At 24.3% G+C, this 26,397-nt stretch overlaps 3 long non-coding RNA genes across 33 annotated transcripts in view; 2 read left to right on the forward strand and 1 right to left on the reverse strand.

Moving 5' to 3' along the window:
• LOC132927130 (uncharacterized) overlaps positions 1 to 14,077 on the reverse strand; it is a 126,048-nt gene extending 111,971 nt beyond the window's left edge. For 11 of the 30 annotated variants that reach the window (XR_009661658.1, XR_009661650.1, XR_009661646.1 and 8 more), the window contains exons 1-9: positions 13,927 to 14,077; positions 13,733 to 13,862; positions 13,314 to 13,441; positions 9,590 to 9,723; positions 8,670 to 8,799; positions 8,231 to 8,378; positions 4,717 to 4,850; positions 3,796 to 3,925; positions 3,357 to 3,504 (exon numbers count right to left, since the gene is read on the reverse strand). This is a non-coding gene — a long non-coding RNA (uncharacterized LOC132927130). Of the gene's footprint in view, positions 1 to 3,356; positions 3,505 to 3,701; positions 3,926 to 4,716; positions 4,851 to 8,230; positions 8,379 to 8,575; positions 8,800 to 9,589; positions 9,724 to 13,293; positions 13,442 to 13,638; positions 13,863 to 13,926 lie in introns of all 30 variants that reach the window. The other 19 variants (XR_009661656.1, XR_009661654.1, XR_009661653.1 and 16 more) reach the window with 16 other exon arrangements.
• Positions 14,078 to 14,313: 236 nt separating this feature from the next.
• LOC132926780 (uncharacterized) lies at positions 14,314 to 15,834 on the forward strand. Of its 2 annotated transcripts, none has more exons than XR_009661527.1 (2): positions 14,314 to 14,508; positions 15,376 to 15,834. It is a non-coding gene; the product is annotated as an uncharacterized LOC132926780 (long non-coding RNA). The 2 variants fall into 2 exon arrangements; XR_009661528.1 differs by lacking the exon at positions 14,314 to 14,508 and adding an exon at positions 14,843 to 14,858.
• A 4,199-nt stretch (positions 15,835 to 20,033) lies between these two features.
• Positions 20,034 to 21,872, forward strand: LOC132927068 (uncharacterized). The gene is made up of 4 exons (XR_009661610.1): positions 20,034 to 20,129; positions 20,190 to 20,287; positions 20,751 to 20,860; positions 21,460 to 21,872. It is a non-coding gene; the product is annotated as an uncharacterized LOC132927068 (long non-coding RNA).
• Positions 21,873 to 26,397: the final 4,525 nt, after the last annotated feature.

Raw genomic sequence — 26,397 nt, forward strand, 5'->3', positions numbered from 1 at the left:
GTCCAGTTTTAAAGAGATTAACTTGAGAATTGTGTGTTTTATAAGCAGATCAAAAAATAAATAAGTAATATTCGTCAAAATTATCATATAAAATCATGTTTTATAGTTTTAATGAAGTATCTGCTTAAATGAGATGTATGCAAGTTAATAATAATAAATTAGAATCATTTTCTTAATATAATGGTCCAGGTTTCAAGAGATTAACTTGAGAATTGTGTGTTTTATAAGCAGTTCAAAAATTAAATGTATATTATTCATCAAAATTATCATATAAAAACATGTTATATAGTGTTTATGAAAAATCTGCTTAAATGAAATGTATGCAAGTTAGTAATAATAAATTCTAATCATTTTCTTAATATAGTGGTCGAGGTTTCAAGAGATTATCTTGAGAATTGTTTGTTTTATAAGCAGATCATAAAATAAATATTTAATATTTGTCAAAATTATCATATAAAATCATGTTTTATAGTTTTAATGAAGTATCTGCTTAAATGAGATGTATGCAAGTTAATAATAATAAATTAGAATCATTTTCTTAATATAGTGGTCCAGGTTTCAAGAGATTATCTTGAGAATTGTTTGTTTTATAAGCAGATCAAAAAAAAAATATTTAATATTCGTCAAAATTATCATATAAAATCATGTTTTATAGTTTTAATGAAGTTTCTGCTTAAATGAGATGTATGCAAGTTAGTAATAATAAATTCTAATCATTTTCTTAATATAGTGGTCCAGGTTTCAAGAGATTATCTTGAGAATTATTTGTTTTATAAGCAGATCAAAAAAAAAATATTTAATATTCGTCAAAATTATCATATAAAATCATGTTTTATAGTGTTTATGAAAAATCTGCTTAAATGAAATGTATGCAAGTTAGTAATAATAAATTCTAATCATTTTCTTAATATAGTGGTCCAGGCTTCAAGAGATTATCTTGAGAATTATTTGTTTTATAAGCAGATCAAAAAAAAAAAATATTTAATATTCGTCAAAATTATCATATAAAAACATGTTATATAGTGTTTATGAAAAATCTGCTTAAATGAAATGTATGCAAGTTAGTAATAATAAATTCTAATCATTTTCTTAATATAGTGGTCCAGGTTTCAAGAGATTAACTTGATAATTGTTTGTTTTATAAGCAGTTCAAAAATTAAATGTATATTATTCATCAAAATTATCATATAAAATCATGTTTTAGAGTGTTTATGAAAAATCTGCTTAAATGAAATGTATGCAAGTTGGTAATAAAAAATTCTAATCATTTTTTTAATATAGTGGTCGAGGTTTCAAGAGATTATCTTGAGAATTGTGTGTTTTATAAGCAGTTCAAAAAATAAATATTTAATATTCGTCAAAATTATCATATAAAAACATGTTTTATAGTTTTTTTAAGTATCTGCTTAAATGAGATGTATGCAAGTTAATAATAATAAACTAGAATCATTTTCTTAATATAGTGGTCCAGGTTTCAAGAGATTAACTTGAGAATTGTGTGTTTTATAAGTAGTTCAAAAAATAAATGTATATTATTCATCAAAATTATCATATAAAATCATGTTATATGGTGTTTATGAAAAATCTGTTTAAATGAAATGTATGCAAGTTAGTAATAATAAATTCTAATCATTTTCTTAATATAGTGGTCCAGGTTTTAAGAGCTTATCTTGAGAATTGTGTGTTTTATAAGCAGTTCTAAAAATAAATATATATTATTCGTCAAAATTATAATATAAAATCATGTTTTATAGTTTTAATGAAGTATCTGCTTAAATGAGATGTATGCAAGTTAATAATAATAAATTAGAATCATTTTCTTAATATAATGGTCCAGTTTTAAAGAGATTAACTTGAGAATTGTGTGTTTTATAAGCAGATCAAAAAATAAATAAGTAATATTAGTCAAAATTATCATATAAAATCATGTTTTATAGTTTTAATGAAGTATCTGCTTAAATGAGATGTATGCAAGTTAATAATAATAAATTAGAATCATTTTCTTAATATAATGGTCCAGGTTTCAAGAGATTAACTTGAGAATTGTGTGTTTTATAAGCAGTTCAAAAATTAAATGTATATTATTCATCAAAATTATCATATAAAAACATGTTATATAGTGTTTATGAAAAATCTGCTTAAATTAAATGTATGCAAGTTAGTAATAATAAATTCTAATCATTTTCTTAATATAGTGGTCGAGGTTTCAAGAGATTATCTTGAGAATTGTTTGTTTTATAAGCAGATCATAAAATAAATATTTAATATTTGTCAAAATTATCATATAAAATCATGTTTTATAGTTTTAATGAAGTATCTGCTTAAATGAGATGTATGCAAGTTAATAATAATAAATTAGAATCATTTTCTTAATATAGTGGTCCAGGTTTCAAGAGATTATCTTGAGAATTGTTTGTTTTATAAGCAGATCAAAAAAAAAATATTTAATATTCGTCAAAATTATCATATAAAATCATGTTTTATAGTGTTTATGAAAAATCTGCTTAAATGAAATGTATGCAAGTTAGTAATAATAAATTCTAATCATTTTCTTAATATAGTGGTCCAGGCTTCAAGAGATTATCTTGAGAATTGTTTGTTTTATAAGCAGATCAAAAAAAAAAAATATTTAATATTCGTCAAAATTATCATATAAAAACATGTTATATAGTGTTTATGAAAAATCTGCTTAAATGAAATGTATGCAAGTTAGTAATAATAAATTCTAATCATTTTCTTAATATAGTGGTCCAGGTTTCAAGAGATTAACTTGATAATTGTTTGTTTTATAAGCAGTTCAAAAATTAAATGTATATTATTCATCAAAATTATCATATAAAATCATGTTTTATAGTGTTTATGAAAAATCTGCTTAAATGAAATGTATGCAAGTTAGTAATAAAAAATTCTAATCATTTTCTTAATATAGTGGTCGAGGTTTCAAGAGATTATCTTGAGAATTGTGTGTTTTATAAGCAGTTCAAAAAATAAATATTTAATATTCGTCAAAATTATCATAGAATATCATGTTTTATAGTTTTAATGAAGTATCTGCTTAAATGAGATGTATGCAAGTTAATAATAATAAATTCTAATCATTTTCTTAATATAGTGGTCCAGGTTTCAAGAGAATTACTTGATAATTGTTTGTTTTATAAGCAGATCAAAAAATAAATTTTTAATATACGTCAAAATTATCATATAAAATCATGTTTTATAGTTTTAATGAAAAATCTGCTTAAATGAAATGTATGCAAGTTAATAATAATAAATTAAATAATTTAATTAATATTATAGTCAGGGAAGCATTTGAGTAACTTTTAGATACATTGCTATTAATTTTCTATCAACTATACCTAATAACCATTACACGTACATTGCATAAATTCTTTATAATCAGTATCTTTTAGTTCATTTTCAACATTGGATGTTCATACATTCCCAAAGTTGTATGCATACAAATAAATGTCTCAGCATTCCTTGAGTCATCTGCTGTATTGCCATCTAAAAAAATTTAATCAGTTAAATATATATAATAATTGGAGAATGACTCGATAACTCAGTGCTTTATAAGCAGTTTAAAACATGAATTTTTGATATTCGTCAAAATGATCATATAAAATCATGTTTTTTAGTGTTTATGAAGTATCAAGTTAAATTAATTGTATGAAAGTTAATTATAGTAAATAAGAATCATTTACTTAGTCCTATTGTCAGGATTTCATGACATTAACATTTTGTTACATAACTATTAATTTTCTATAAATTATATTCTATTATAAGCTCTACACGTACGTTGAATAAAACAATTATTATTATCAGTATCTTCTAGTCCATTTTCATCATAGGATGTTTATATTTTCCAAACTGATATAATCGCGAATTCATGTCTCACCATGGCTTTCATTGTCTGCTGTATTGCAATCTGAAAATATTGTAGTCAGTTAAATATGCGTATAGTTGGAGTAAACAATGTCACTACTACACACCATAATTAGAACGAAAATCTTTATATGATAACGAGTATTTGGAAAATACTGAATAAGTCAGTAACGGAAACAATCAAACAATAACTATCTGAACAACTTTATTCTTAATACAAAATATTTAAAAACAATTTTCAGTTAAAACTAAATGCAAATACGATTGTAAAACAGCAAAGTGATATGAAATATAATCATATAACAGATGATAAGATATAATAATTATGATAAGCCATAAAAGATAGTACAAATCTACCAAATTATTTTGTTGAATTTGAATGTAAAATAAATGTAACTAAATAATACACTCGAACAATAACTTAAATTTTCTTCTATTCAATATGAAAAAAAATATGAATTGTATAATTCGTCAAAATTAACATATAAAATAATTTGTTAAAGTTCTTATGAAGTAAAAATATCTGGTTAAACAAAACATATGAAAGTTATAAATGATAAAATGGAATAATTTTCATAATATAACAGTCAAGGTATCAAAACACGTACTTGAGAATAAAATATTTTATAAGCAGTTAAATGTATGAATTTGTTATATTCAACAAAATTATCATATAAATGTAATAAAAATAAAATGATTTTTAAAGCTAAGACAAATTTTAAGAATGAAAATTAAAAGTTCTCAGGTGTTTAATTATCATTTATTCAATGTATAAACAAATATCTATTGTATCACTACATTAATATTCTATAAATTATATTCAATAACCATTACATGTAAATTGCATAAATTCATTATAATCAGTATTCGTTAGTTCATTTTCAAAATTGGATGTTCATACTTTTCCAGAGTTGTTTGAATACCAAATAATGTTTCAGCATCCCTTTAATGATCTGCTGTATTTGCATCTAAAAAAATTTATCCAGTTAAATAAATATAATAATTGGAGAATGACTCGATAACTCAGTGCTTTATAAGCAATTTAAAACATGAATTTTTAATATTCGTCAAAATTATCATATAAAATCATGTTTTATAGTGTTTATGAAAAATCTGCTTAAATGAAATGTATGCAAGTTAATAATAATAAACTAGAATCATTTTCTTAATATAATGGTCCAGGTTTCAAGAGATTAACTTGAGAATTGTGTGTTTTATAGGCAGATCAAAAAAAAAATATTTAATATTCGTCAAAATTATCATATAAAATCATGTTTTATAGTTTTAATGAAGTTTCTGCTTAAATGAGATGTATGCAAGTTAGTAATAATAAATTCTAATCATTTTCTTAATATAGTGGTCCAGGTTTCAAGAGATTATCTTGAGAATTATTTGTTTTATAAGCAGATCAAAAAAAAAATATTTAATATTCGTCAAAATTATCATATAAAATCATGTTTTATAGTGTTTATGAAAAATCTGCTTAAATGAAATGTATGCAAGTTAGTAATAATAAATTCTAATCATTTTCTTAATATAGTGGTCCAGGCTTCAAGAGATTATCTTGAGAATTGTTTGTTTTATAAGCAGATCAAAAAAAAAAAATATTTAATATTCGTCAAAATTATCATATAAAAACATGTTATATAGTGTTTATGAAAAATCTGCTTAAATGAAATGTATGCAAGTTAGTAATAATAAATTCTAATCATTTTCTTAATATAGTGGTCCAGGTTTCAAGAGATTAACTTGATAATTGTTTGTTTTATAAGCAGTTCAAAAATTAAATGTATATTATTCATCAAAATTATCATATAAAATCATGTTTTAGAGTGTTTATGAAAAATCTGCTTAAATGAAATGTATGCAAGTTGGTAATAAAAAATTCTAATCATTTTCTTAATATAATGGTCCAGGTTTCAAGAGATTAACTTGAGAATTGTGTGTTTTATAAGCAGTTCAAAAATTAAATGTATATTATTCATTAAAATTATCATATAAAAACATGTTATATAGTGTTTATGAAAAATCTGCTTAAATGAAATGTATGCAAGTTGGTAATAAAAAATTCTAATCATTTTTTTAATATAGTGGTCGAGGTTTCAAGAGATTATCTTGAGAATTGTGTGTTTTATAAGCAGTTCAAAAAATAAATATTTAATATTCGTCAAAATTATCATATAAAAACATGTTTTATAGTTTTTTTAAGTATCTGCTTAAATGAGATGTATGCAAGTTAATAATAATAAACTAGAAACATTTTCTTAATATAGTGGTCCAGGTTTCAAGAGATTAACTTGAGAATTGTGTGTTTTATAAGTAGTTCAAAAAATAAATGTATATTATTCATCAAAATTATCATATAAAATCATGTTATATGGTGTTTATGAAAAATCTGTTTAAATGAAATGTATGCAAGTTGGTAATAAAAAATTCTAATCATTTTTTTAATATAGTGGTCGAGGTTTCAAGAGATTATCTTGAGAATTGTGTGTTTTATAAGCAGTTCAAAAAATAAATATTTAATATTCGTCAAAATTATCATATAAAAACATGTTTTATAGTTTTTTTAAGTATCTGCTTAAATGAGATGTATGCAAGTTAATAATAATAAATTAGAATCATTTTCTTAATATAATGGTCCAGTTTTAAAGAGATTAACTTGAGAATTGTGTGTTTTATAAGCAGATCAAAAAATAAATAAGTAATATTAGTCAAAATTATCATATAAAATCATGTTTTATAGTTTTAATGAAGTATCTGCTTAAATGAGATGTATGCAAGTTAATAATAATAAATTAGAATCATTTTCTTAATATAATGGTCCAGGTTTCAAGAGATTAACTTGAGAATTGTGTGTTTTATAAGCAGTTCAAAAATTAAATGTATATTATTCATCAAAATTATCATATAAAAACATGTTATATAGTGTTTATGAAAAATCTGCTTAAATGAAATGTATGCAAGTTAGTAATAATAAATTCTAATCATTTTCTTAATATAGTGGTCGAGGTTTCAAGAGATTATCTTGAGAATTGTTTGTTTTATAAGCAGATCATAAAATAAATATTTAATATTTGTCAAAATTATCATATAAAATCATGTTTTATAGTTTTAATGAAGTATCTGCTTAAATGAGATGTATGCAAGTTAATAATAATAAATTAGAATCATTTTCTTAATATAGTGGTCCAGGTTTCAAGAGATTATCTTGAGAATTGTTTGTTTTATAAGCAGATCAAAAAAAAAATATTTAATATTCGTCAAAATTATCATATAAAATCATGTTTTATAGTTTTAATGAAGTTTCTGCTTAAATGAGATGTATGCAAGTTAGTAATAATAAATTCTAATCATTTTCTTAATATAGTGGTCCAGGTTTCAAGAGATTATCTTGAGAATTATTTGTTTTATAAGCAGATCAAAAAAAAAATATTTAATATTCGTCAAAATTATCATATAAAATCATGTTTTATAGTGTTTATGAAAAATCTGCTTAAATGAAATGTATGCAAGTTAGTAATAATAAATTCTAATCATTTTCTTAATATAGTGGTCCAGGCTTCAAGAGATTATCTTGAGAATTGTTTGTTTTATAAGCAGATCAAAAAAAAAAAATATTTAATATTCGTCAAAATTATCATATAAAAACATGTTATATAGTGTTTATGAAAAATCTGCTTAAATGAAATGTATGCAAGTTAGTAATAATAAATTCTAATCATTTTCTTAATATAGTGGTCCAGGTTTCAAGAGATTAACTTGATAATTGTTTGTTTTATAAGCAGTTCAAAAATTAAATGTATATTATTCATCAAAATTATCATATAAAATCATGTTTTATAGTGTTTATGAAAAATCTGCTTAAATGAAATGTATGCAAGTTAGTAATAAAAAATTCTAATCATTTTCTTAATATAGTGGTCGAGGTTTCAAGAGATTATCTTGAGAATTGTGTGTTTTATAAGCAGTTCAAAAAATAAATATTTAATATTCGTCAAAATTATCATAGAATATCATGTTTTATAGTTTTAATGAAGTATCTGCTTAAATGAGATGTATGCAAGTTAATAATAATAAATTCTAATCATTTTCTTAATATAGTGGTCCAGGTTTCAAGAGAATTACTTGATAATTGTTTGTTTTATAAGCAGATCAAAAAATAAATTTTTAATATACGTCAAAATTATCATATAAAATCATGTTTTATAGTTTTAATGAAAAATCTGCTTAAATGAAATGTATGCAAGTTAATAATAATAAATTAAATAATTTAATTAATATTATAGTCAGGGAAGCATTTGAGTAACTTTTAGATACATTGCTATTAATTTTCTATCAACTATACCTAATAACCATTACACGTACATTGCATAAATTCTTTATAATCAGTATCTTTTAGTTCATTTTCAACATTGGATGTTCATACATTCCCAAAGTTGTATGCATACAAATAAATGTCTCAGCATTCCTTGAGTCATCTGCTGTATTGCCATCTAAAAAAATTTAATCAGTTAAATATATATAATAATTGGAGAATGACTCGATAACTCAGTGCTTTATAAGCAGTTTAAAACATGAATTTTTGATATTCGTCAAAATGATCATATAAAATCATGTTTTTTAGTGTTTATGAAGTATCAAGTTAAATTAATTGTATGAAAGTTAATTATAGTAAATAAGAATCATTTACTTAGTCCTATTGTCAGGATTTCATGACATTAACATTTTGTTACATAACTATTAATTTTCTATAAATTATATTCTATTATAAGCTCTACACGTACGTTGAATAAAACAATTATTATTATCAGTATCTTCTAGTCCATTTTCATCATAGGATGTTTATATTTTCCAAACTGATATAATCGCGAATTCATGTCTCACCATGGCTTTCATTGTCTGCTGTATTGCAATCTGAAAATATTGTAGTCAGTTAAATATGCGTATAGTTGGAGTAAACAATGTCACTACTACACACCATAATTAGAACGAAAATCTTTATATGATAACGAGTATTTGGAAAATACTGAATAAGTCAGTAACGGAAACAATCAAACAATAACTATCTGAACAACTTTATTCTTAATACAAAATATTTAAAAACAATTTTCAGTTAAAACTAAATGCAAATACGATTGTAAAACAGCAAAGTGATATGAAATATAATCATATAACAGATGATAAGATATAATAATTATGATAAGCCATAAAAGATAGTACAAATCTACCAAATTATTTTGTTGAATTTGAATGTAAAATAAATGTAACTAAATAATACACTCGAACAATAACTTAAATTTTCTTCTATTCAATATGAAAAAAATATGAATTGTATAATTCGTCAAAATTAACATATAAAATAATTTGTTAAAGTTCTTATGAAGTAAAAATATCTGGTTAAACAAAACATATGAAAGTTATAAATGATAAAATGGAATAATTTTCATAATATAACAGTCAAGGTATCAAAACACGTACTTGAGAATAAAATATTTTATAAGCAGTTAAATGTATGAATTTGTTATATTCAACAAAATTATCATATAAATGTAATAAAAATAAAATGATTTTTAAAGCTAAGACAAATTTTAAGAATGAAAATTAAAAGTTCTCAGGTGTTTAATTATCATTTATTCAATGTATAAACAAATATCTATTGTATCACTACATTAATATTCTATAAATTATATTCAATAACCATTACATGTAAATTGCATAAATTCATTATAATCAGTATTCGTTAGTTCATTTTCAAAATTGGATGTTCATACTTTTCCAGAGTTGTTTGAATACCAAATAATGTTTCAGCATCCCTTTAATGATCTGCTGTATTTGCATCTAAAAAAATTTATCCAGTTAAATAAATATAATAATTGGAGAATGACTCGATAACTCAGTGCTTTATAAGCAATTTAAAACATGAATTTTTAATATTCGTCAAAATTATCATATAAAATCATGTTTTATAGTGTTTATGAAAAATCTGCTTAAATGAAATGTATGCAAGTTAGTAATTATATATTCTAATCATTTTCTTAATATAGTGGTCCAGGTTTCAAGAGATTAACTTGAGAATTGTGTGTTTTATAAGCAGTTCAAAAATTAAATGTATATTATTCATCAAAATTATCATATAAAAACATGTTATATAGTTTTAATGATGTATCTGCTTAAATGAGATGTATGCAAGTTAATAATAATAAACTAGAATCATTTTCTTAATATAATGGTCCAGGTTTCAAGAGATTAACTTGAGAATTGTGTGTTTTATAAGTAGTTCAAAAAATAAATGTATATTATTCATCAAAATTATCATATAAAATCATGTTATATAGTGTTTATGAAAAATCTGCTTAAATGAAATGTATGCAATGTATGCAAGTTAGTAATAATAAATTAGAATCATTTTCTTAATATAGTAGTCCAGGTTTCAAGAGATTATCTTGAGAATTGTTTGTTTTATAAGCAGATCATAAAATAAATGTATATTATTCATCAAAATTATCATATAAAATCATGTTTTATAGTTTTAATGAAGTATCTGCTTAAATGAGATGTATGCAAGTTAATAATAATAAATTAGAATCATTTTCTTAATATAGTAGTCCAGGTTTCAAGAGATTATCTTGAGAATTGTTTGTTTTATAAGCAGATAAATAAAAAAATATTTAATATTCGTCAAAATTATCATATAAAATCATGTTTTATAGTTTTAATGAAGTTTCTGCTTAAATGAGATGTATGCAAGTTAGTAATAATAAATTCTAATCATTTTCTTAATATAGTGGTCGAGGTTTCAAGAGATTAACTTGATAATTGTTTGTTTTATAAGCAGATCAAAAAATAAATAAGTAATATTCGTTAAAATTATCATATAAAATCATGTTTTATAGTTTTAATGAAGTATCTGCTTAAATGAGATGTATGCAAGTTAATAATAATAAATTAGAATCATTTTCTTAATATAATGGTCCAGGTTTCAAGAGATTAACTTGAGAATTGTGTGTTTTATAAGCAGTTCAAAAATTAAATGTATATTATTCATCAAAATTATCATATAAAAACATGTTATATAGTGTTTATGAAAAATCTGCTTAAATGAAATGTATGCAAGTTGGTAATAAAAAATTCTAATCATTTTTTTAATATAGTGGTCGAGGTTTCAAGAGATTATCTTGAGAATTGTGTGTTTTATAAGCAGTTCAAAAAATAAATATTTAATATTCGTCAAAATTATCATATAAAAACATGTTTTATAGTTTTTTTAAGTATCTGCTTAAATGAGATGTATGCAAGTTAATAATAATAAACTAGAATCATTTTCTTAATATAGTGGTCCAGGTTTCAAGAGATTAACTTGAGAATTGTGTGTTTTATAAGTAGTTCAAAAAATAAATGTATATTATTCATCAAAATTATCATATAAAATCATGTTATATGGTGTTTATGAAAAATCTGTTTAAATGAAATGTATGCAAGTTAGTAATAATAAATTCTAATCATTTTCTTAATATAGTGGTCCAGGTTTCAAGAGCTTATCTTGAGAATTGTGTGTTTTATAAGCAGTTCTAAAAATAAATATATATTATTCGTCAAAATTATAATATAAAATCATGTTTTATAGTTTTAATGAAGTATCTGCTTAAATGAGATGTATGCAAGTTAATAATAATAAATTAGAATCATTTTCTTAATATAATGGTCCAGTTTTAAAGAGATTAACTTGAGAATTGTGTGTTTTATAAGCAGATCAAAAAATAAATAAGTAATATTCGTCAAAATTATCATATAAAATCATGTTTTATAGTTTTAATGAAGTATCTGCTTAAATGAGATGTATGCAAGTTAATAATAATAAATTAGAATCATTTTCTTAATATAATGGTCCAGGTTTCAAGAGATTAACTTGAGAATTGTGTGTTTTATAAGCAGTTCAAAAATTAAATGTATATTATTCATCAAAATTATCATATAAAAACATGTTATATAGTGTTTATGAAAAATCTGCTTAAATGAAATGTATGCAAGTTAGTAATAATAAATTCTAATCATTTTCTTAATATAGTGGTCGAGTTTCAAGAGATTATCTTGAGAATTGTTTGTTTTATAAGCAGATCATAAAATAAATATTTAATATTTGTCAAAATTATCATATAAAATCATGTTTTATAGTTTTAATGAAGTATCTGCTTAAATGAGATGTATGCAAGTTAATAATAATAAATTAGAATCATTTTCTTAATATAGTGGTCCAGGTTTCAAGAGATTATCTTGAGAATTGTTTGTTTTATAAGCAGATCAAAAAAAAAATATTTAATATTCGTCAAAATTATCATATAAAATCATGTTTTATAGTTTTAATGAAGTTTCTGCTTAAATGAGATGTATGCAAGTTAGTAATAATAAATTCTAATCATTTTCTTAATATAGTGGTCCAGGTTTCAAGAGATTATCTTGATAATTGTTTGTTTTATAAGCAGATCATAAAATAAATATTTAATATTCGTCAAAATATCATATAAAATCATGTTTTATAGTTTTAATGAAGTATCTGCTTAAATGAGATGTATGCAAGTTAGTAATAATAAATTCTAATCATTTTCTTAATATAGTGGTCCAGGTTTCAAGAGATTATCTTGAGAATTGTTTGTTTTATAAGCAGATCAAAAAAAAAATATTTAATATTCGTCAAAATTATCATATAAAATCATGTTTTATAGTTTTAATGAAGTTTCTGCTTAAATGAGATGTATGCAAGTTAGTAATAATAAATTCTAATCATTTTCTTAATATAGTGGTCGAGGTTTCAAGAGATTAACTTGATAATTGTTTGTTTTATAAGCAGTTCAAAAATTAAATGTATATTATTCATCAAAATTATCATATAAAATCATGTTTTATAGTGTTTATGAAAAATCTGCTTAAATGAGATCTATGCAAGTTAATAATAATAAATTCTAATCATTTTCTTAATATAGTGGTCCAGGTTTCAAGAGATTATCTTGAGAATTGTTTGTTTTATAAGCAGATCAAAAAAAAAAAATATTTAATATTCGTCAAAATTATCATATAAAAACATGTTATATAGTGTTTATGAAAAATCTGCTTAAATGAAATGTATGCAAGTTAGTAATAATAAATTCTAATCATTTTCTTAATATAGTGGTCCAGGTTTCAAGAGATTATCTTGAGAATTGTTTGTTTTATAAGCAGTTCAAAAAATAAATTTTATATTATTCGTCAAAATTATCATATAAAATCATGTTTTATAGTGTTTATAAAGTATCTGCTTAAATGAAATGTATGCAAGTTAATAATAATAAATTAAATAATTTAATTAATATTATGGTCAGGGAAGCATTTGAGTAACTTTTAGATACATTGCTATTAATTTTCTATCAACTATACCTAATAACCATTACACGTACATTGCATAAATTCTTTATAATCAGTATCTTTTAGTTCATTTTCAACATTGGATGTTCATACTTTCCCAAAGTTGTATGCATACAAATAAATGTCTCAGCATTCCTTGAGTCATCTGCTGTATTGCCATCTAAAAAAATTTAATCAGTTAAATATATATAATAATTGGAGAATGACTCGATAACTCAGTGCTTTATAAGCAGTTTAAAACATGAATTTTTGATATTCGTCAAAATGATCATATAAAATCATGTTTTTTAGTGTTTATGAAGTATCAAGTTAAATTAATTGTATGAAAGTTAATTATAGTAAATAAGAATCATTTACTTAGTCCTATTGTCAGGATTTCATGACATTAACATTTTGTTACATAACTATTAATTTTCTATAAATTATATTCTATTATAAGCTCTACACGTACGTTGAATAAAACAATTATTATTATCAGTATCTTCTAGTCCATTTTCATCATAGGATGTTTATATTTTCCAAACTGATATAATCGCGAATTCATGTCTCACCATGGCTTTCATTGTCTGCTGTATTGCAATCTGAAAATATTGTAGTCAGTTATATATGCGTATAGTTGGAGTAAACAATGTCACTACTACACACCATAATTAGAACGAAAATCTGTATATGATAACGAGTATTTGGAAAATAATGAATAAGTCAGTAACGGAAACAATCAAACAATAACTATCTGAACAACTTTATTCTTAATACAAAATATTTAAAAACAATTTTCAGTTAAAACTTAAATGCAAATACGGTGATGGGGCCAGTTGGACCCCGTGATAAGAGTTGGACCCCGTGATAAGAAATTATAGGTGATAACAGAAATTAAAAGTTCGAACACAAACCTCAAATCGCAATAATTCAAATTAATACCAACTATTCAACATTGTAAATAATTCTACTACGATTTTTGAGTATATAAATTTCTCAGCCTGGTCCCCAGAACCAGATACATTATTTATCTGTCGTATTCTGTTGGTCGAAATTAATAAATTACCGTTATTCAACATTTTAACGACTTTAACGGGCAACGAATAACGATTACTTGTTTTACGTTTGCTGCCCCTGGCTGGAAGTTTGGTTCAACATTTAACATAAGTAAAACTTGTGTGTAATAAGTGCCTAAATCAATTGTTTGTAATATATTTGAATGTTTATTAATTAATTAATATCCAACTAGTAAGTACTACCTTTATTTTTAAGCCATTGGCGCAACTATAGACCTAAATAACAAATGTTTGTTATAGAATTTCACACATTATTACTTATTTGTATGTTGTACATTAACAACTTATATATTATTACACTCATAAAGTAAATAATTTCCTTATTATTTATCAATAAGATCATTACATGTTATTTTAAAATTATTTTCCTTTTTTTTCTTTGTTAATCGTCTTAGTTGCACTGTGGTCTCTATGTTACACTGTCCTATAAATGTTAGTATTCTATCTTATGTGTTTTATGTTTTGTTGATAGGTACATGTTTAACATAATTAACAGTGTAACAACGATTCATAACAAAATTAGTAAGTTCCATCAATATTTGTATTTAGTCTAGTATATAAATTGTTTTTTATTTGCTGTGCGTATTTATCATATTGCCTTCAAAGCTTAACCTGGTTTCAACCTAAATTTGAACAATTCCCTTATTAGTCAATCATTGATGAAAAAAAATTAGTTTTAATTTTGAGAAATTTTTATTACTTCAAATACTAAGTTATATGTAAATGTATCATAAATAGAAATCGTGTACTGGATATTTTTGCTTTTTAATGGTGTGTATGAAAACAAATTGTTTTTAATTATTGTTATTGTTGACAATATTATACCTATTATTAAATAATGATTAATTTATATAATAAACAGAAAGACAGTCTTTCAAAGATTGACTATTGTTGAAAATCAGTTCTTTTAGAATTACAACAGTACACAAATAACCTCACAGAAATTGTATAATTTTTATTTTCTGAATAAACATGATTTGTTATGTTTATGGTTGAATAATGTAAATTTACTTTTTTAAATTAGAAATTATACTTCCAGATCTGAAAGAAAAATACTACAAGGATTATCAGAGAATCTGTACAGTAACTGAACAGAAACAATGATCTGTTGATGTTTTTGAAGAGGACTGTTCTCCAAAATCATGACTATGTCCACAACAAATTGGACCTTAGTACCTATGTTGTAAATACTGTGAATATTGTAATTCATTTAAATTTAATTTTCTACTTGTCCACTTACAAAAAACTATTCAACTGGGGAATTAATTGTACTTATTATTGTAGGCGGTCTGTTATTGTTCAATGTTATAAATTATAATATTCCTTTTATTATTAAATTATGTAATTTATTAAGTTTATTGTTATTGAATTATTTTATTTATAAAATTTACTGTTATTTAATTATATTATTATTAAGTGAGTAACTACCAGTAAAAAATTATACTTTATTTTTTCAAAAATGATGATTTTAAAATAAATTATAGAGTTAATAAACTAACGTACCCATTACATTTTTTTTTAAATACTACTTAAAAATTAAAGTGATGTTCTTCTTATTAAAATTAATCTTATAATGTTTATACAAAAACTGTATTTAAGCATTTTCAGATCTGTTGGTTGCAGTAAGAACTATTTATGAGAAACTGTTTTGCTTTCAATTTTTAATCCTAACTATAAAAAAATTGAGTAAGTGGGTGTTGCTTTGCTGTACAATAGGTTAATAATGGGTGTACTGACATTTAAATTCAATGAAATAAAATCATTATATCAGAAAAACAATTATGAACAAAGATGTTCTATCAGCCTACATTATTACTAAGTAGATTTGATGGCATTGTGAATAAAGTAATTAATTTTACTATTGCATTAGTACAGCAGTAGGTTAAATTCATTTTTACAGGAAAAACAATGCATTTGAAAATGCCATTATATGTATAAAAATATAATAATATACTTGCTATTTAACTTCTTATGAAGAATCATGTATACAATTTCCAAAACTTAAAAATAGAAGAAAGACAACTTTTAACTACGAAAAAGTTTGTTCTTTTTTTGAAATTTGATAGGTAAATGTCAAGGTATAAACTTATAATACTTATAAAAACAAATCAAGACTTATGAATTATGATTATCCTTATATTACATTTTTAAGGTTTTTTACACAACACAAAAAGTTTTATGGACATTTGTGATCTGTGTTTTGTTTATATTTCAATAATATTAGTTATAGCCAGGCTGTCAGATCCTTATTTCTTTCATCAGTAGAAGGGGTTTATATAGGCAAGTTCTATACATTATAATTATTTTTTAAAAATAAAATATTGGTTGGTCGGTTGATTCTTCTATTATTCTATCTCTATGATACAATTTATTTTATAAATTATTTTGTCATACAGTACACCTCAAATAGTGAACGCATTATGTATTTTATTAAATTGGCATACAGATTTGAAGGTATTTTGTATAGGCAACCCTACCGCACATTCAATATTTTCGCTATTTTCTATTTTCCTCATAAACTATTGCATAATATTTAAAAACTGTCGACTCATTTATAATTATATAACTGTCCAAATTCTGATTTTTTTATGAATTTTTGTCCAAAAATTCAATTTATTATTACGTTTTCAAAAATCTAACTCCAAAACTAAACCCTTTAATACTGGCCCCATCTAGATAAAATCTTCAATGATCGACGCAGATGTGTCCCTAGATAATCTTCCAAATACTAAAGGTTTTTCAACTCAATTATTTAGACGGTAAGTGGTGATTTAAATTTAAAATTTTCAAAAAAGGAAATTGGCGGGAAATTTGGTTTTAGCAATTTCTTAATTTTAAAATTAAAATTCAACATTTTTGAGAACAAAAATTTGATCTCAAGGTGTCACTGCATTGAACCTCGAAGATTTCGAAACGATACAACTATGAACTATAATATTAAAAAGTTAGTACTTCAAGTTGAACCTCAAAATCTATGGATGAATATCATAATAACAACATATTATATCATGTGTTAAAATAACGAGTTGTAAAATGCGAAGTTTTAGAAAAGTTATGTTGTATAACATAAAACTTTTTAAATATTTATTTTATTTACTTAATGCAAGTCTGCGTCATATTCAACATTAGGTACTTAGGTCAATTTCTTTAATGAATCTGGTTTCAAAGTAAATAATTATATTTTTCAGTTATATAAAAGTTTAACATTACCCTAAACGGTATAATAATACTGAATCTTCTACATTTTAATTACCAAAAGCAACAAAAAAATTATGAAAAATTACGACTAGGTACAATTTGTAAGAAATACGATATATTCGCAAACGTCAAAGTCATATAATATTCTATGTAAATAAAAAAACTACATTACTTATTATACGTACAATTACAAAAGGTAGACCTTAAACACCTTTTCAAAAGCGTAAATATTCTTAATTTCGTACTGTGTTTCATCATTATCTATGAGTACTATTATTACTTATTAGTACTGTATACTTGCATTAAATTGTGAAATTTTAGGAAGGCATTCATATTTAGTAAAACACTAGGTAAGTATACATATTATTTAGAAATAGTTTTTCATCAAATCATATCGAGAATCATGCGGCAATGATATGATATATTATAATTTTGAAAAAATTTTACGAAAAAACTATTGTCTCTACAGCTATAAAAGTTACGTTCCTAAACAATGGTTAGGCCTCTCCAAAAATTACCCTGTAGTTGGGGTACCTTTAACCCCCCCCCCCCCCCCAAATATATTTTTGAAAAACCTTAGTGGTCGTTCTACGTGTCTGAAACTCAATATTCTGGTATTTTTGAGGATTCTGATTAAAAGTGATATCTTTTGTCGAGACCGTAAAAGCCGTTTTTACCCCACTTTGGGGCTTTGGAATTCCGAAATTTGAGTTTTTTAGTCGAGTGTTACTCGGCCGGGTTTCGATGTAGGGGCATAGTTTCTTCACCAAAAGTTTTGTTTTAAGTTATTTTACATAAAATCTTTCGGTGGTCGGAGGGTCCTATGCCCCCCTCATGAATATTTTGAAAAATGTTTATTTTTTGTTCCACGTTTCTGAAATTCGCAGGTTCGATTTTTTGTAGATCGGTGATCAAAATCGGCGTCTTGTGTCGAAACTGTAGGAGCCTTTTTTACCCCTCTTTTTGGCGTAGGAAATTAGGATTTTGCAGTTTTTGGACTTTGTTGCCACGAAACACTTAGACTTTGGGTGGTTAGAGCAATTTTTTTCTACGCATCGTTAAAAAATTTTTGTCAAAAATCGAACGGTACCAAAACCAAAGAAATCGGACGTTTTGTTGGAAAGTTATGATTTTCTTTTTCTTTTTTGGTACTTAGATTTTACGTATTTTCTGAATTTTTTGAAATTGAGTTTTTGTTCAATCTTTTTGAAATTTGAGTGCTGACTTATAAATGCCATGACGAGTTATAAAGGTTCTATGGTCAAAATGCCTAGGATCATTATTTACCCCGTAATCGGGGTGCGAAAATAGTTGAAAATCGAATCACTTGTTTTTTTGTATACACATACGTTTCTTTGTGGTATACCCCCGTATATCGATTTAACGAATTATATTTTTGAACTTTTTACTCGTTTTAGGTTTGTTCGCGTTTCAACGTTTGGCAATTACGCCATCAGCATAAAAAATAATTTATTTAGAAGTAATTTTTCATCAAATCACATCGATAATACATTTATTTAATGTTTATACCCCTCGTTTATATAAGCAATTTCGTTGTATATATGAGATACGACCATCATTTTTAAAATGTACGACGCAGTCAGTCGATCACTCGATCGTAAGCCATACAATTTTTAATAAGTCGTTTTACTCTAACACTATATTTTATGATCCTTCATTAAGTAAAACTTAATTAACTATTCAGTATTCGACTCGCAATCAATAAATTAAATTCATCAACCAAAATTGTGTTGATATTTGATTTTCATTCCTTAAGAAGAACCGACTAGGTACCAAACAATAAATTAAACAACCGTACAAGATCTGACTGGAACGGGATATAACAGTGTTATATATCAACTAGGTACCTAGGTATCAATAATTGTTCATATAACTGATGAACTTTGAATTTCAATCATCAAAATTAACGATATATACTCCTAAAAAATGCTTATAAATAAATGTATATTGTTGTGAATGTATAATAATAATATGACAAGTCTCAAAATGTATTAACGCTGAACAATAGGTATAGTAAATTACAAAATGACAAGTGTAATATTATGTTTTCTATTCAAAAATTTGTCATTGTTCGTTTGTAGATGAGGTTAATCCCACATAGAAGAATGATAAATGGTGAAATCTAAAGTTTATCGATAGAGAATTTTATGCAGATTCCATTTAAATGGTCAGTGTAATGAATTTTTCAGTAGTTAAATAGATAACTTTCAAAAAGCATAAAAAAGCCAAAAAACAATACAAAATTAGCTTTATCAATATTATCATATATTATACATTAAGATAATGAATTATTAATTAGTATAACCATGGTTTTAGTTTTATAAGGTTACCACTTCGAATGTCTGATAAACAATTGCGGTTATGTTCAATTTTTACGTAAATAATAATTATATGTTAATTTGATAATTTGTATTTTTTTAATTTTACTTTTTAGTATTTACGTTCTAAGTAATTAGTTTTTGTATAATTAAGTAATATGTTCTTTACCCTGTAGAGTATACAAATTACAGATTTAAACAGTTCTCTTTAGATTTGGTCTTCATCAGTCATTCTTATAGTCATTGGAAACAACCGGTTTGCATAATATGTAGATTTAATTAACAGTATAACAGTATAATTATTTTTACTTTCTAGGTACAATGTATCGATAAATAATTGAAACCATTGCAAAAAACAAGTTAAATTCATGCTATCTACAACATTCATATTCAAATCTTCATAACTTAAATCATGTAAGTTCTGTATAGTGTTCCTAATGTTCCTATAATGTAGTACTCATTTAAGGTTTATTACCTATTAGCATATCTGAAACAACTTAAGAGATACACTGACAAGATAATTATTTATCTTATAAAGTTGTAGTCAGGTGTTGGTTGATACCTGTGATTTTGTAATTGTTGGCTGATCAATTTTATAGTAGTAGTAAATGGTGATAGAATTACTATTTTATAATATTAAAAAGGTTGTATATATCTATATTGTTATTTTTTTACTTTTCTATATCAAGTATAGATAATAATAAATAATATAAGTATATATACTTTAGGTACACAACTATAACACAAAGATGTTTGCTTTAATAATATTGATTAAAGATTGGTTTCTATTTTACATTAAATTTCATTATAATATTGAGTTATTGAAACAATTTTCAAAATTATTTAGTTAATATAATTTTTTTTTTCCTAATTATAGTTAGCAAGATACACTAACTGAAGTATACATGTATCCAGGCCAATAAGGAGATTATTCTGTTTGGAAAAACATCTGAAAAAACTGTTCCTACTAACATAATTGTTTATCCGGTAAGGTAGAAGAGTTCATATTATCTGAATTACTATAGTGTGTCACTTTACTATTATAAAAATTATTTTATGAATACTATCTATATTTTATTAGTCTGTATATTACAGCCATAGCAACACAGGGGATCAATGCAATTTGATACTGCTATTAATTATGTTCATAATTATTTAAGTTTTAATTTAACCCAAAACAATATTTTTAGATATTTATAGGCATTGTTACACATACAAAATAAGAGATTTAAATAATACATTCAATTTTATAATATTCTACTCTTTCTTATAGAGGAAAGAAATAATATAAATTTTTATGTTTAATCAATATACATAATACATTGTCAAAATGCATTTAATGTATACTTAAAATCAGTATTGTATTAATTGCTATCTGGTTAACTGTCTGCTATTTTAGTGTTCCTGTTTACTTATTTTTCATTTTTATCACAATAGTTTAAACATTTTAAATAACCAGATATTCTATAATATTGTTATCATAATTAACAAATAAAAATACTACATTGGTGATGGTTATTTTACATTTATAATCAAAAAATGTATGCTTATGGTTTTATTTATATGATTTTGTTTTATTGTTATAGTCTGCAAAGAAGAGATTCCAGATAAATTAATATAATAGTGACTAACATGGACTACTCAAAAAAGATGTGTTGTTCGCATACAAACTAATCGCTATCCAGCAAGCTGTCAATATTACTCTATTGATAAATATCTGACAATTGATTATCAAACAAAGTTTGTCGGTTTAAATGAAATAAAAGAAAACTTGATACAAATATTATTGTGACAATTAATATTATTTTTTTTTACTTTAACTCCTTATAAGGTGTAAAAGGCTTTTATTTATTGACTTTTTAATGTGTCAACAAACTAATTAATTTTATTATTATTTTTACACTATTTAAATCAAATTTCATCTATAAAAACAAAAAAATTGAAATAGTGACTTCTTGTATTATGGATATTTACATTCTTTTAACAAACTGTTTTGTATTCAGACCTTACAAATTTACAACTTATACTTTTTAATATATAAATTAAAATTAAGTCATTAAATTTAATTTCTTATTTAATGACAAACAAAAGCAAAATATAACATATATATTTATATTTGGGCAATATAATGTTTAATAGATATATAAAATAACAGTTTTATAATTTATCCATAACTTATAACTGATGTGTATATTAACTTATACATTAAATATTTATAGATTTTAATCAAGTAAATGCTATTTCTAAGATTTATCTATGCTTTATAAATTATGTTGAGTTTACTACTGATATTAATATGTATGTATGTTTTTGAAACTGCATTAAAAAACGATAAAAAAAAAATCACAAATAATTGTTAATGAATATTAAATTAATTGCATTGCATCAAATCCAACATATTATAAAAGAGTACAAACACATACATTTTTTGTCATATAAGACATAATCAAAATTGTTATGAATTTTGTGTTACACACTACACAGATTCACCAGTATAAGATCACAACATACTATTTTTGGTCATTTGGGTTTAAGTGGGTGTGGGTCATTGACAACTTTATAGTATCTCTTATGAATAAAAAGGTTGACTGAGTAATATTATAAAATATATATTTTTTGTTACATTTGTTACACAGTGTAACTTAGAGCTTTTTCATTTTTCGAAATTTTCAATTTTCATTCGCTTTTCCAAGGTCACCTGGTGGTCCAACGACAATTTATCACAGAAGTTAAAATGTTGTACATGTAATTCCAAACCAGAATCAGTTTTTCATTTTTCCAAAAACTCGTTATTTCAAATTTTGGGTTTTCAAAAATCGTTCGACCTAAGTACGACGTTTAAAAATCCTTATTAACGGTTTTTCGAAAAATCAAAAGCATACAACTTATGAAGCTGGTTATGGGGATCAATTTTATGTCTCACGACTTTCGTCCTATCTCTCTCGGTTTTCCCGTAAAACACTTCGTAAACGAAATATTTTTCAATTTACGAATTATACAATAATATTTGAGTTTTAAAATACATAAATTTGGGAATTATTTGGGAATTTTTACATTTCACTGTTGGTATTTCTGCATTTTCAGTTGGACCCGATTTTTGCGTTTCTTCCATGAAAATTTCGTGATAAAAAATCTGCTTGTTATCACGGGGTCCAACTGCCCGAGCCCCTATATTATGTCTATACTTCATATCATTTTGCAGTTTTACATTCGTATTTGTATTTGAGTTTCAACTGTAAATTGTTTGATTTAAAGATGATTCTAATTTTCAATTACTGACATTCAAATATTACATTTAAGCTGATACTTCATAAACACAATAAAACATGATTTTACATGGTAATTTTAACAAATATTACAAAGTCATATTTTTAACTGCTTATAAAACACTCAATTCTCATGTTAGTGTCTAGAAACCTTGACTACTAAATGATGACAATGATTCTTATTGTATACAAGTATACAAGTATTACAAACTCTTATTATTTTAATATTGAAAAGCAGCAATTTTATGTTAATGTACAATTGTATTCTTTACTTATATTTCGTTTTACATTAAAACTCAACAAAACATTCTGGTAGATTTGTATTATCTCTTTTATTGCTAAGCATTATAATTATTTCTTTAACCATTATACATATTTAACTGACTATTTGTGTTTTAGATGGCAGTACTGCAGATCACCGGAGGCATGCTGAGACATGAATTAGCATTTCTATCACTAGGGAAAGTTACAACATTTTCCGTTGAAAATGGAATAGAAGGTACTGCTAATATTAATGGTTTTGTGCAACGTGCGTGTAATGGGTATTGGATGTAATTGATATTCAATTAATAGTATTGTTACAAAAAGTTAGTGTCACAAAACCCTAACCATTATATTAAGTAAATGGTTCTTATTTACCATTATTAACTTCCATATATTTCATTTAGGCTCATACTTAATAATAAACACTATAAAACGTGCTTATATATCATAATTTTGACTCATATTACAATTTCATATTTTTAGCTGCTCATAAAAATCTCAATTATCAAGTTAGTGTCATGAAACCTAGACAGTTATATTAAGTAAATGATTCTTATTTACCATTACCAACATCCATATTTGTCATTTAAGCTGATACTTCATAAACACTATAAAACATGTTTTTAATATGATAATATTGACTAATATTACAAATTCATACTTTGAACTGCCTGAAAACACTGTATTCTCAAGTTATTCTCCAACCGTTATACATTATTAACTTACTACATTTTTTCAGATGGCAGTATATCAGATCAATCAAGGCACGCTGAGACACGAATTCACATTTCTACCACCAAGGAAAGAATCAACATCCTATGTTGAAAATGGACTAGAAGATACTGATAATAATATTGGATTTATGCAATGTGCGTGCAATGGTTATTGAATATAATTGATTCTAAATTAATAGCTGTGAAACAATTGAGATTTGTTAAATATCTGAATAAAATAATAGTAAACACCTTTAGCTTGTATTGTTTATTCTTAAAATTTACCTATGCTATAAATATATTTTATTTTTACTATATTTAAATGATCATTATAAAACATTTATAAAACACTCAAATATTAAGTTAAAGTTTAGAAGCTTTAACAATGGTTTAAGAAATTTACCATTATTATCTTTCAGGTGTTTCATTTAACCTGGTATTTTGAATACACTATAATACATGTTTTTATATGATAATTTTGACAAATTCCTATTTTAAACTGCTTATAAAACACTCAAAATTATTAAATGTATGCACCGACAGAGGGCGGTAGTGGGGACGACATCCGTCGGCCGATGCCCGATCGCCTCAGAGAAAAACTAGTTGGTTGTGTGCCGTTCACCGGACGGTCGTTTTAGAGTAACTGATCGTTGTTTTTACTTAGCTTTTGCGTGTAGTTGTTGTTCATTTAATAAAGATTTTTGATATTATAAACGAATTGTTCATATTTTATGCCTGAAGTTAACACAAGTAAGTGTCTTGATTAAGAAAATGATTCTAATTTATCATTTTTAACTTGCACATGTTTCATTTAATCTGATATTTTTACTTCATAAAAACTATAAAATATGATTTTATAAGTTAATTTTGACGAATAATACAAATAATTATTTTTAGATTCTGAACGGAGTGATGAATGTATTGATTTTACAATGATGTTTGTATTATTTTTGTGTCCGTCATCACTTTTTGGAGTAGTAATAATGCTTCGTTTTTGACTTCAGCCCCTCTTTGAAAAGACAAAATCGATTTTTTGATTTTGCTGTAAGTCAAAAACGAATCATTGTAAATACATGAAATTTTCAACAGACGTTTATATTAGCGTTATCTATTTGCGATTAAATTTTCAATATATTTTGACATTTTTTAAGCTACTTATAGATAATTGAAACTTATCGTAGTAAAAAATAAATCAAAAATCGTTAGTCACAATTTTTGTTTATAAGCATTTAAAGTTCAAATGTTTAAAAAATATATCAAAATCAAGAAAATTTGCAAAGAATTTTGAAGTTGAAAATTCATAAAATCTTTGTGATTTATACTTAAGGTTAAAAAATCCAATACTAGGTTATCCATAAGTTTTCCTTCAAGTAACCGTAAAAAAATAAATCCATTGTCAATATAGAAAACATTTTATGTGCGTATGAAATATAATTTTTTACGAAATCGCGTAAAATAACGATATATTACAATTTAAATATAGGTAATAATATAATATATCCAACTAATTATCATTGACTGACAAATCATCTCCGTTCAGAATCGTTTTTCGTATACAATACTACCCGTCGTTGCATTCAAATTTAACACATCCATTATAGTGACCAGTGACCTACTTTCCATCTCTACTATACAGCGGAGCGATACCCACGTTTTTTCATATTGAATAGGAGCAAATTTTCAGTTGTACAAATGTATTCTCTAGTCACACTTATAATATGTACATTTATATTCTAGAAAACATTCTGGTATATTTGTAGGTACTATCTTTTATGGCTTATCATAATTATTATTTCTTATCGTCTGTTATATTATATTATGTCTATATTTCATATCATTTTGCAGTTTTACATTCGTATTTGTATTTGCGTTTCAACTGTAAATTGTTTTCAAGAATTTTTTAATAAAAATGAAGTTTGTCTGTTAGTTTATGTTTTGATTGTTTCAATTTCAAAATTATTCAGTGTTGTCCATGTACTAGTTGTTATATAAAAATTGTTGTCCTCTTTACGGTGTCTAGTAGCGACATTTTATCCTCCAACCAGTATACATATTTAACTTACTATTTTTTTTTTAGATGGCAGTATAGCAGATCATTCAATACAAGCTGAGACATGAATTCACATTTCTACCTCTATGCTAAATATCAATATCCTACGTTGAAAATGTACTTGACGATACTGCTAATAATAATGGTTTTGTGCAACGTGCGTGTAATGGGTATTGAATTTAATTGATATTAAATTAATAGTAGTGTAACAAAAAGTCAGTGTCATGAAAC

Source organism: Rhopalosiphum padi, chromosome 3, assembly GCF_020882245.1.
Source record: "Rhopalosiphum padi isolate XX-2018 chromosome 3, ASM2088224v1, whole genome shotgun sequence".
Taxonomy (NCBI): domain Eukaryota; kingdom Metazoa; phylum Arthropoda; class Insecta; order Hemiptera; family Aphididae; genus Rhopalosiphum; species Rhopalosiphum padi.